Here is a 12,359-nt window from a genome sequence, read left to right on the forward strand (position 1 = left end):
CATTTCAGAGACAGTCCCGCACCATGCCCAGAAGGAAGGGGTACATGCTCAGAGAGGCCAGGAAGAACCTAGACAGACAGGCCTTGCTGGGCTTCCCCTTCAGTCGGTTAGCATTCAATCATATCCTTTTAGTCCAGTCATTTTTTTTTCTTTTTTTGAGACAGAGTTTCATTCTATCAGCAGACTGGAGTACAGCGGCGTGATCTCTGCTCACTGCAACCTCCGCCTCCCAGGTTCAAGCGATTCTCCTGCCTCAGCCTCCCAAGTAGCTGGGACTACAGGCGTGCACCACCACACCCAGCTAATTTTTGCATTTTTAGTAGAGATGGGGTTTCACCATGTTGGCCAGGATGGTCTCAATCTCTTGACCTTGTGATCTGCCCATCTCAGCCTAGTCCAATCATATTTCTGCACAGCTGTCCATACTTTGTTGAACCTAAGCATAAAGATGGACAGTTTATCCTGTATCTTTGGGTCTTTCATTCTGAAGGCTCCCATGTGATATACAACTGTGACCAAATAAATTAGTATGCATTTCCTCCCATTAATCTACCTCTTGTGAGTGATTTTCAGTGAACTGTCAGAAGGTGACAGGGAAGCTTTCCCTTGGCCCCTACAAAGGGAAAGTACCCATTATCAGATGAACCTCTTAAATCATACTTAAATGATTACTTATACAAAACGCTAGATGGAAAGCTGTGATGAGCTAGGTCAACGAGACAGAAGAAAAATAAAAAAAGAAAACTAAATTTATAGAGATTTGTCTGCAATAGGCTTGAGCACTTCTGGAAGTGAAGAAATAAATCCATCATTAGAAGGTTATATAACTATGCTGCCATATATGGGGGAGAAAGGAAGTATTGCGGCTGATTTATCTCAAACATTCACTAAGTAGTAGGGGATATTTCATTTAAGCTCAATTACTTCATGGTGTTCAGATTTGAACCATTATATATCTCCTTAGTTGGGGAAGAGATCTTGATTTTATACACCTAAGAGTAGAAACACGAAGCTAACTTCTATAACACATGTACAATTTGGAGAAATATAATGAAACCATTTGAAATGTAATAAAAGTGAATAATCTTTACCTACCTATTTAGGTAATTTGCTGTATTCAAGTAAACACAACTTGTATCAATTTCTCAGCAGCAATATATTAGAACCAAAGATGACAGTTCTATAAACATAGCAGAATATACTCTTCTGGAGGCTTACGCTTATTTTCTAGCTGAGTGCTGTTCTCCCCACAGTAAAAGAAGATATTTACAATCTCAGCTACGAAAATGGTCATAGGATCACCACAGAACTATTCAGACCTCATTATATTAGCACAGATGAAGACGTACAGTGTCTGTCTAAGGGGACAGTGGGGAAAGGGACAGGCCAATGGTTAATGCATAATGGAAACTGATCAAAAGAGAATAATTTTCTTCTCTAATATTCTCCCTCCTCTCTCTTCCTGTGTTTCTCATCTCCAAAACTACTTCTTCCTGCTCCAAAAGACAGTTTGATACTGGAAGCTCTGTGCACATGTAAAAGAGTAAAGTAGAACGATGAAACCATACAAAGAGAACAAAGGAGGAAGAAGGCCAATCCTGGAAGCCTCATTCTCCATTACAAGGTCCCCTTAATCTACAAACCTACCAAGGGAGGCAAACACAGAGAAGAAGCTGCTAAGAGTGCTGATACTGAACATGCAAATCAAAGGGCTTATAGCAACAGTAGAAAGTAAAGATGGCAGGTTTGGTAATAACACAGCTACTGACTTGCAAACACTCCAAAAATGCTTGCTGAACTGAATTAAATAGTTCACAGCTTTAAGTAGGAAAAACCACGATGAGCAAGACTGGAAAAGGTGGTACTTCTAATCTGTAAAAATAATAACAGCAATAAAGAGAAAACTATGGAGGAAATAGAGTTGGAATATTTCAAAACAAAAGGCCAACACAAAAAGAAGATAATATTTACTTAGCTTGGTTTCATCAGCTAACTCAGAAAAATCCCGCATGAAAGCAAAGCACAAGACTCGGTTTCTCCTTGAGACCCTGTTTGTTAGCTCTGTCTCCGCACAGTGATACAGTTTGAGCAGGGGATTCTGCCACAGCTCTGCCACCTGTACTCTGATATTTTCTCAGTGATCATGCGGGTCCTCTCTCTGTGTCCAGGGGACTCAATTAAAAAGACATTCATAAATAGAATGTCTAGGTTTCGCACATCCACATCCTCAGAAGCAGGTGTCCACTATAATGTATTTATTAATATTTTATCAGATGTCATTTTATCAAGACAAGTCCGTCATCACCACAGTTATTACCAGGGAGTCCTAATGTAAAGGACAGTTGAAGGGCACCTGGCTTGCTCCAAAGACCAAACGACTCCAACCTGAGTGCTTGAGATTCACAGGAAGAGCTCCTCACGTAATCACACAAATCAGAAAACTGAAGAGAAAAATAAAATGGGCCAAAATATCGACACACAAAAACAGCTACTCTAAATGACTTAAAATTTCTTTTAAGGAAGAATAAAAAAAAAAAAAAAGAAATAACAAGGTATTCTTCTAGGCGTGAAAGCTTTCTCTTCAAGAGCCACCCAAGGACACACTTGTGATTCTTCATACATAGAAAACAAGCAAACATCATCACTACCTAGTTACAATGCGAAATCGCTGGGAAAACACGAGTGAAACAGGAGTCTTGTCACAAACAGCATCAATTACATACCCAATCTGATGCTGTCCCTTCATACTGGGCACATTCCCAATAAGGGAAAAGAACTTTTGTTGGCTTTTTAAGTGAATAATGATAAAGGCTGCATCTATTATTTTTGGAGTATGTCTACACAGTTGGTGTCGTGGGCCTTAATGGTAATAGGAAACAGACATACAAGGGCTAGGGAGACTGAGGATGATGGTATCACAGGAAGGTGGGATGGGAGGGGCTGTGTAGCTATATTTCACAACTTTATTACTTTTATAATACAAAAAGATTACCTTGACTAATCTTTGTTACAAACACAAAACCCATTTGACTTTCTAAAAACCAATGAATTTACGCAGTCATTACATTTGCCCTAATTATTCAAACTGCCACAGAGAGTATGAACTGATCCACCAGGTACAGATTTAGATGTTCAGGACACAGGAGTCAACAGCCCCAGTGAAAGTGCCACACTCCAGGAACTCTCTTACACATCCCTCCCACGTGGCCCCACACGTCTATCACACACATATTAGGTATCTGACCCATTTCTGTAATACTAAGTTCATAACGAATCAAGTCTAGTTCTATCCCATTTAGCACCTTTCCCAAATGTCTTAAAGCCGTGGTTCTCAAAAAGTATGAACCATGGGCCTCTTAGGATCCCCAAGGCTCTTCAACTGGATCTGTGAGGTCAAACTAGAATTCTAAAGCTATTATTTGCCTTTTTGTACTGCATCAACAGTACAAGAGCAACAGCATGTAAAAATGTGTGTACCTTACCACACAGCAAGGCACTGGCCCCAGACTGTATTTACTAGCTGTCATCTCACCACATAACTGCAGTTAAAATAAATGAAGAGGTCCGTCACCTCACTTACTGTCCTTGATGGATGAGATGGTTTGACTGCGTCCCCACCCAAATCTCATCTCGAACTGTAGCTCCCATAATTCCCTCATGTTGTGGGCAGGACCCAGTGGGAGATAACTGAATCATGGTGGCGTTTTCCCCATACTGTTCTTGTGACAGTGAATAAATCTCACAAGATTTGATGGTTTTATAAGGGGAAACCCCTTCCACTTGGCTCTCACTCTTCTCTTGTCTGCCACCATGTGAGATGTGCCTTTCACCTTCCACCACGATTGTGAGGCCTCCCCAGTCATGCGGAACTGTGGGTCCATTAAACCTCTTTCCTTTGTAAACTGCCCAGTCTCGGGTATGTCTTTATCAGCAGCATGAAAACAGACTAATACAATGGAGAAGTAAAAAACTGATTTTATTACGTCTTGACTCTTGAGCACACACACTCTATGACTCTGTGTGATGGAAGGGAAAGCCCTGATGCAGCATATATTGATGGCTGTCGCAAGGGTCAGCACGTGTGGGGTGGACCTATAAGGTGATGAGCCACTTTTCTTCATTGAACCCAACCTTGTACTTGACAGAGCGATATATAAACAATGGTTATTCAGACAAGGCTATCCGGCCAGCATTTTAAAGAAAAAGAACAAAACGGGCCCTTTTTTGAGGAAAACAGTAAGATTCAGCTTTTATGAAAATTTTAGACTTTCTGAAAACTTGAATATCCACTGTGATCTTGACAATTTCCCTACATTTAAGAATTTTCTAATTCATGACAAGAATTTTTGATATTACAAGTGAAATGTATAAACATTTGGGAGATTTTCCAAGTGGCCAATGCATGATATTCAAAAACATAAAACAGAGTTTTTAAAGTTAATAGATATGGTTTCAGGATCTACACATATCTCAACCACACTTTGAGATACCACTTTTCTAGTGTAACATCCAAGAAGATCCACTATTATCTGAAAGGAAATTCAAACACTGCCTTTTCCAACTACAAACCTCTGGGAGGCTAGGTTTTCTTTGGTTGGATGGCAACCAGAGCAACATATCACAACAGATTGAATGCAGATGCAAGGCAAGAAACCAGCTGTCTGCTAATAAGCCAGATATTAAAGATATTTGCAAAAAATAATGAAGTATACTTCTCATTAAGCATCTTTGTTTTGGAAAAATAGTTATTTTTCACGAAAGTATTATTTATGTTGACATATAGGTGGGTATATTGTTATTTTAAATTCAATAATGATTTCTAAAATCCCTTTTTTATTTCTAATATGATAGATTATGTGATTGATAGAACTCACATAAACAAAAGCTCTTTGGAGTCCTCAATTATTTTCCAGAGTGTAGAAAAAAGGCATGAGACTAAAATAATTCAGAAGCACTATCTGAAAGAAACATTTAGGTGGCAGTTCCCACAAGGAAACACACGGGCAGGTTTATGGAAAAGAATTTGAGACATAAAGCAGGTGAGGTAAAATTTCCTCAACATCAGGTGACAAAACGCAGTTTCATTTCAATTCATTAAGTCAAATACATATTCATTGAGGTTTCTCTTTAGGGTCAGACAATGATTAAACTATTTAAACATTTGGATCTCCATTAATCTTCTATCAATTTCCCAAATGACTAGTCTTGTGTAACACTACAGTAACACAGTATGTAAATTCACCCAATTAGCTCACTGGTACTTGTATACTCTCCCAAATCGACTCACATTCACTACATTGTCTTTCGTCACCATTGGCTGAGAGACTTCTCACTGAATTATTGATTTTCTGCCAATTAATTACCACAGTTAAGATTCAGTTGAGCTTCTCTTCCCAGAAATTTTTCCAATCTCACTTCTCTTGTACCCTTTGGAGTCTGCTGGGGAATCAAAATAATTGGAAACCTAAGGATAAGATACTGAGTTCTAAAAATATCCTTGGCATAACTTACAAATAACTCGGTTGTCAGACACTTAAATGGGCAAAGCTCTGTTCTCCACTGGATTCCACACTTGGATACTTTTTACCTGATCTTCCCTCAACTCTCTGTCAACAATTTTCCTACAAGAATCTAAGACAAATCCATTTTACTGAACCCAGGGGAAAACTGATAAGTGCATTCACGTATAGGCTCCTGTTTGGAAAAATGGCATGCTTGAGGTATAAGAACTATAAAAAAGAAAAAAGAATCTGCTTATCTATAGAAAGGCATATGCATTTCAGGAAAGGAAATGCAGTTTCTAATTCCTGAAACAATACTTGCACAGCTAAACAGACACTTCCTGCAGCAGTTCAGAAACCATCCAGCCAAGGAGGACGAATCACAGCAGAACAGGAAGTCATTGCTCTATCTCAAGTCAAGGGTTCCTCTGAGGGCTTCCAGAGCCCACTGGAGTGTGCCTGCAATCCAGCGACGCAAGCCAGGAATTCCATCTCTCCTACCCTCTTCCCCAGAGGGGAAGTCAAGACACCTTGCTGGAGCACATGGAACAGACAGTCCTCCTTTCCCCATTCCCACAGTCTCTCACCTCCACCTCCAGGGCCCTCCCACGCAGGCTATCAAAACCCCTCAAGAGTTTATCTCAAGACACCTTGCTGAAGCACAAGGAACAGACAGTCCTCACCTCCCCATTCCCACAGTCTCTCACTTCCACCTCCAGGGCCCTCCCACGCAGCCTACTCAAAATCCCTCAAGAGTTTATCTCAAGACGCCCCATAAAAATGACTCTTGACTTGATTTCTCTAAAAAGTGTGTGTCACCAATTGAGCAGTGAGATTCAATAAAGCTCCATTTATTTTTGTATACAACTTGAGTCTGAAGAAAGCAAACAAATTAAACCAAAACTTAATAAAGTTGAAGGAGAAATAAGAAATTTAACTCAGTGATAGCACCAGCATTTTAACAAGATAGCCAGAAGAAAGTGAGCTGGAGTTCATACATACTGTTTTCTGGAAAGCAGAGGATATGGAGGAGAAACACGGTGGACCTGATGTCACATGCTGATTCAGACCCCAGCTCTCGGGCCCTACCTACTTCCTAAAGGGGAATGTGGCTTAGAGAAGCACATGGCATTGGGCCTCGCCCATGGAACCAGCCACACACAAATTAGTTCCATCCCTGCCTTCCTCCCAATATCTCTACCACCACAAAAAACAAAAAAAAAGGGGGGGGGGGAATGGTCCTGCAGTGAAAGAATATGAGATCTTCCAACTAACAGCAAACCAAAGTCAGTCACAGTATCAAACAGTGAATTCTTTACCATGCATTAGACAAAAGAAACTGGATTAGAGAAGTGACTCTAAGAGAGAAATGAAACCCACCCCATCCACCTAAAATGCAGACAATACAAACAGGAAAGACTCTGCTTTGTAAGGGTTTCCTCAACATAGTTTACAACAAACAAAAGGGATTAAACCTTGATCAAGTTAAAGGGCTGGTTAAAGGAAAGCCTGGTAAATCAGAATACGGTTGATTTCAAGGTGTGTGTCCATTGTCCCGAGTGCAGCCAACACACGGGGGGCACTGAGGAGTGCTCACCGTCTCTCTTGGCCTTACTGACCTCCAGTACCCTATCTGAAAATAGCAGCCCACATAGGAACAATGACAAAACAGCCAAAAGCATTTAAATGGAAAGAGTGAAACAAAAATTAGTAACTCAGCCTATTACAAAAATAGCTCACATGTGATTCCCTATTTCCTTGATCAAATTGGAAAATAATTTAGCTGTTTATATTTCAGAGAGAAGATCAACACACACACATACTCGAGTACTGAAATTTCCATATTGATCATGACGGGATTAGAATCAGTCCTGTAAGATTTGCTACTCATGAGGACTGTGCTGCCCATTACTTGTTCTACACCAAACCCGGCTCCTCCCTGGGTCTATCTGGGGTGGGGCAGTGGAGCCCTCAGGCCAGCAGCCCCCACCAGGACCAGGAATGTGGCTGCCTCTGGCTGGTCTCCATGAAGGACAGGACAAGGCTTAACCTATAACCCAGAATGGCACGCCGTCTGGCACCTCTGCCTTGTATTGTGTGTTTGCCTTTAAGCTCTCTCTTTAGGCCTCGTGATGCAGTTTACTGACTGGCGTGGTTTTCTCTCAGTCTTCTAGTCTCCTTAGCGAGGCCATGTTAGAGCAGAGTCTAAGAAAATCCAAAAGATGCGGTACCTTATGACAAGGAGAGGGGAAAATGCTTCCGAGCCCTTGTACCAATAAACTCCTGAGCAAGCAGTCAGGGAACCAAGGTCGCTTTACTACAAAATCCAGCCTATCCTGGCCAAGAGGAACAAGAGTCACTTCTTACGTTTTAATTTTTAATTTACTAGAACTGGCTGAGACTCTTGCTTAAAGAAATAAGAACACAGTTGAAACAGCAACAGCCCAAGCCTGTAAGTGCCACCTGCCATCATAAAGGGCCACTTCTATGGGTGCTTCTAGTGGGGCTGAGCCCTTGTGTCCCTTTTTTCCCACTAATCACTCTTGGGAAGGGGCTACCAGAAGAAGAAAAAGAAGGAAAACATTACTGCATTATCCATTGCCACTATTTTACTACTAAAAATAAACTACCAGAGAAAAGGGAGGAAAAAAATATAAAGTTATCAATTCTTACACAAACACACACACACACACACACTCTGTCTTACTTAGAGGCTGTCTGATAGCAAGAGGAATATTTAGCACAGACATTTGCAGACACTTACCGTCAGAATTAAAATGGGAAGCTGCATAGATAGAAGTCACTGAATAATTAGCCGTGAAGACAATTTTCCTCTGCTATCTGCCAGATACAATTACTTTCACTCCATCTCCAGAGGTAAACACATCTGAACTGGTACAGCTGAATGAGACCACCTGCCACTTGGTTTGCAAAGGTTCTTAATTTGGGGTAAAATTGTAGCCACCTAAAATGTTCAGATCTAAAAATACAAGTATTCTTTCATAAATCAAGTCTGTTGATTTTAAATCAAATTAACTCTGTGAAAATAAAATAAAAACTGATTTATCATGTAGTCTACACACTCCTGGCCCTCAGGTATTGAAAAACTTACTGAATCAAAGAAAGGAATGTCTACTGTTACCCAAAAACTTTGTAAACTGCTAGGTTTTCTAGAACTAAACAACAAAAACAACAAACCTTTTTTATAACCTTTCCATAAAGAACCTTAATGAACTAATTTAATATAAAATTAAAATGAGCACTAACATTTCAAGCTTCAGTTTATCCTCTCCGAATGTTCACAGAAGAAAAAAAAAAAAAAGTTGAAAATACCCTCTTCTTCTCTCCTTAAATCCTCTATTTCATGGTCTTCAGGTGTACGACTAGAAAAATGGAAGAAGGGGCAAATTAGTCCAAAGTAATGAAGAGAATCAGTCCCCTGTAATTCCTGACCTCAGGAGATTCTTGGTTTTAATAGTGGTGCAGGTGCTGGACACATCCAGGTAAATCCAAATTTTTACCTGGGCTGAACACACCCAAGTAAATCCAAATGACTTAGGAAACTCAGACAGCAGCTGCAAAATGACTCTGAAGACAGTGTGTTCAGAGGCTGCATAAATTATTACATATTGTATCACATGTTTACAACAAACACAAAACATCACATTTAAGAAAAACAAGAATTTTTTTTTTCCTGAAAGTCCTAAGTCAAATATTCAACTCTCTCATAGAGATATCTTTAAAATGTTAAAATGAGGTATCTGGTCAATTCCTGTTTAACAAGCATGAGTAATAACGATGGGCCACATTTCCTGAGTCCTTTCTGCAGCATGGGAGAAAGGCTGGGGTGAGGAATCAGCTCAGCACGCACCCGGCTGTGTGCTTTCAGCTTCTGCGCTAATACCTTTTCCTAGATATTCCTGAACATAAGCAGGATATCAATGGGGGCGCTTCATTTTAAGGCCTAACCCGGAGACTACATTACATTTTTTTAAATGTAGTTCACAAAGTAAGAATTCTGAAACCAATCTTGGATTTACCATCTCCAGGGTGCTTTTCATAAAATGATTTGTTATGGTTTTGTTCAAATGATTACACAGAAACAATCCAAACTATCGGGCCAGGTGCAGTGGCTCAAGCCTGTAATCCCAGGACTTTGGAAGGCTGAGGTGGGTGGATCGCTTGAGGTCAGGAGTTCAAGACCAGCCTGACCAATATGGTGAAACCCTGTCTCTACTAAAAATACAAAAATTAGCCAGGCATGGTGGTGCATGCCTGTAATCCCAGCTACTTGGGAGGCTGAGGCAAGAGAATTGCATGAACTGAGGAGACAGAGGTTGCAGTGAGCCGAGATTGTACCACTGCACTCCAACCTGGGTGACAAAGCAAGACTCCACCTCCAAAAAAAAAAAAAATTCCGAACTATCTATAAAATGTCACTAAGTATCTTAGAAGTCAGAGTGGCCAGCATTTTCCAACAAGCTGTGGAAATTAAATGAAAAGATACAAATTCTCAGTAACACAAAAAAGACAAAACAGAAACATCGCACTTAAGAAATCGTGTCAAATAAGCAATATTCAAAGTAGGAATGGGTCCTCAGAAAAGTCACCTTCAGCAAATGACTGCACTGCCCTCACCTAACGGGGCCTCTTTATACTCCATGGACATCCAGGGCAGACCCTGCTTGGGCAGGCAGAGTCTAAACCACGCAGCCTCAAAGACACAAGGGCAAGCTCAGGCCCCTCAGTCAGCCCTGCTCAGTTGGCTCCTGCCCTCCTGCCCTCCTGCCCTCCTGCCCAAGCAGTGGGACCTCTGACCCTCTAGTCATCTCTACCCTCCTGTCTCCGACAAGGCTGACCTCAGCCCCCTATTAATTCTCAAAACCCCACCCTGGCAGCATCCTCAGCACTCCCCTCCAGTCTTCTGATGACCTCACTCCATCTGCCCAGTCCGACTAGAACAGGCTTGTGGAGCGTGACTCCTACTGATTCCATAGAACTGATAACATAAAAAGTGAAGGGAAAACATGAACGAAGGAGAGCGCTGCCACCAGAGGCAAAAGGAGATGGTGGTAGAGCTGCTACGGGCAGAGCTGGCTGTGGGGAGAAAGCAAGGAATAAAAATCAGCAGCTGGTGCTAAGGAGAGAGTAAAGACAAAGGGAAAAATTGAGTCAGAGGAGCTGGTGTCAAAGATGAGCACACAGGAGAGACATGAGTGAACACTGAGCGGAGCCTGGGCGGGGACTCCTGCGCTCGCCTCATTTTACGCTCACGATCACCCACAGCCATCGCTCTGTCTGGAGTAGCTACGGCCAGACAACTTTTATTTCTTTAGTTTCCATCCTCACTCTCCTTCTGGGAAAAACAAACACCTTGGGACCACTGCTTAAGGGAGTCAAGTTCAATGCCCCTTTACCCAGCCTCTTTCTAGCTATCCTTTTTAAGGATTTTTTTTTAAAAATCAATAAGCTCCATTGTTCCCACTAAAGTTTTTCCAGTTCAACAACCCTAAAAGGTCCTAGTCTCCTAAATTTAATATGCTCATTCTTAGAGTATTAGATCTAACACCATCTAACATTTTTGTAAAGCCTGCAGGTAATGCCCAAGCACCTCAGGTCTCAGGCAGGCCAGTGGTGTTCCACTGAGGCTACACCGTACCATCACCTGAAGATCTGCAGTGCCCACACCCAGGCTGCACCCATTCCAATTAAACCGAAAGCTCTGCAGGGGCCCAGGCATCTGTTTTTGTTGTTGTTGCTGTTGTTTCCAATGCTCCCGGTGATTCCAATATGGAACCAAGTTTGAGAAGGCACAAAAGAAACACAGCCAAGGTGCCCATTCCAAGGAACAGGAACAGCTACACAACCATGGCTAGTTGCTAGTGAGGACTTACTCTGCCCTTCGCAAGCACTACCTTGCTTACCACTTTTCAACAGCCCCTTCCCTTAGTAATAAGTGATCTTGCTGGGCTGAAATCATTGGTCCACTGGCTAGTGAGGTCTGGCCCTCCGTGTCTTCCCAGTCACCAACCCTCTCGTGCATACAAAGAATACTTACCCCCAGCTCCTCTAATTTCCAGTCCAATGGGCACAAAGCCTCGGGGCAACGAAGAAGGCCTTCACTCTAATAAACTGGCTAGAAATAAAATTAAATTAAGCCATAAAAGAGAAAAATGCAAAGCCTGGGCCCCAAACGACAATTGAAGGTCTAGCAAAGGGCAGCCGAAGGTCGGAAAGCACACCACCCTTTGTGCCGGGCTGCCACCGCTGCACCGGGCGGCTTCTGACTCCTTTCAGCTGTCACATTCCTCACAAAGGAGGGAAGGCCAGGGGTCCGGACATTCTCCCCAGCACACTGATCTCATTCCACCCAGCTCAAACTCTGCTCTGGGTCTGCAAAAGTCATCTTTCGTGCTCCCCCCACAAAAGAGGATTTCAGATTCCTGACGTTCATATAAACTGTCTAACTTTCCATCGGGAGGGAATGGTGGACTATGTGTAGGTAGAGTCAGTGCTACGAATGAGCATTTTCTTCCAATGCTCATTCAAAAAGGAAACCCTTTTTAGGGTTTTACGACTATTTGGAATTTAAGCTTTTATTCCTTTAAATGTTTCAAAGAAATAAAACCTATTTTCATTAGGAACAGATGGAAATCATGTTTCTAATGTCAATACAGAGGATCGAATGGATCCAAATGTGTTAACCAAATGAAACTATTGCTTTCCACAATGGTTGACAATCACCTTCAAGTTCCACTGCCCATAGAGTTCACTGGAAAAAAAGTGAGTAACTTCCCTTGCTCTTTTCAAAACTGTTCAGCTTCACGAATGATGCCTTTGGGATGCTATCTTTGTAAG

General features: G+C 41.7%; 1 protein-coding gene across 21 annotated transcripts in view; it reads right to left on the reverse strand.

Moving 5' to 3' along the window:
• The window catches only part of SIPA1L2 (signal induced proliferation associated 1 like 2), a 231,545-nt gene that overhangs the window by 183,507 nt on the left and 35,679 nt on the right, over positions 1 to 12,359 (reverse strand). For 5 of the 21 annotated variants that reach the window (XM_031659380.1, XM_031659357.1, XM_031659423.1 and 2 more), the window contains exon 2: positions 8,769 to 8,884. The exons of 15 other annotated variants lie outside the window; for them this stretch is intronic. The gene's annotated coding sequence lies outside the window, so the exon portion shown is untranslated. Of the gene's footprint in view, positions 1 to 8,265; positions 8,482 to 8,768; positions 8,885 to 12,359 lie in introns of all 21 variants that reach the window. One more of the 21 variants, XM_031659366.1, reaches the window with a different exon arrangement.

The sequence above is a fragment of the Papio anubis genome, chromosome 1, assembly GCF_008728515.1.
Source record: "Papio anubis isolate 15944 chromosome 1, Panubis1.0, whole genome shotgun sequence".
NCBI lineage: Eukaryota > Metazoa > Chordata > Mammalia > Primates > Cercopithecidae > Papio > Papio anubis.